The sequence below is a fragment of the Salmo trutta genome, unplaced genomic scaffold (genome assembly GCF_901001165.1).
Source record: "Salmo trutta unplaced genomic scaffold, fSalTru1.1, whole genome shotgun sequence".
NCBI classification, from domain to species: Eukaryota; Metazoa; Chordata; class Actinopteri; order Salmoniformes; family Salmonidae; genus Salmo; species Salmo trutta.
Genome location: NW_021823421.1, coordinates 41,956 through 42,953, shown reverse-complemented (window position 1 = coordinate 42,953; position 998 = coordinate 41,956).

Below are 998 nucleotides of genomic sequence, written 5' to 3'. Positions count from 1 at the left end.
TTGGCGTTGGCTGTGTATGTGTAGTGTTGGTGTGTAGATGAGTTGAAAGAACCCAGGCATCTAAAAGCTTGTTTTCCCCGTCTACTCTCTCTTTTAACAGAAGTGGGTCAAGCCCCCATTCAAGTTGAATCTTGCTGCACATTAAAAATACATTTGAATCACTCTTTGAAGTCACCATGTTCACATGTGTATCCAACGTTTCTGTGTTTTAGGGAATGTGCCGTAGAGATATTTCCTCATTGAGAATTCAAATATCAATGTGGACCCTCCCACAATTGTCAAAGATATGGACTTTAAGTACCCACCCAAGAGCTATCAGGCACCCCCAAGAGCTATCAGGCACCCCCAAGAGCTATCGGCACCATCAGGCACCCCCAAGAGCTATCAGGCACCCCCAAGAGCTATCAAGAGCTATCAGGCACCCCTAAGAGCTATCAAGAGCTATCAGACACCCCCAAGAGCTGTCAGACACCCCCAAGAGCTGTCAGACACCCCGAAGAGCTGTCAGACACCCCCAAGTGCTGTCAGGCACCCCCAAGGGACATCAGGCACCCCCAAGAGACATCAGGCACCCCCAAGAGCTGTCAGACACCCCGAAGAGCTGTCAGACACCCCGAAGAGCTGTCAGACACCCCAAGTGCTGTCAGACACCCCCAAGAAACGTCAGGCACCCCCAAGAGCTGTCAGACACCCCGAAGAGCTGTCAGACACCCCGAAGAGCTGTCAGACACCCCCAAGTGCTGTCAGACACCCCCAAGAGCTGTCAGGCACCCCCAAGAGCTGTCAAACACCCCCAAGAGCTGTCAGACACCCCAAGAGCTGTCAGACACCCCCAAGTGCTGTCAGACACCCCCAAGTGCTGTCAGACACCCCCAAGAGACATCAGGCACCCCCAAGAGACATCAGGCACCCCCAAGAGCTGTCAGACACCCCCAAGAGCTGTCAGACACCCCCAAGTGCTGTCAGACACCCCCAAGAGACGTCAGGCACCCCCAAGA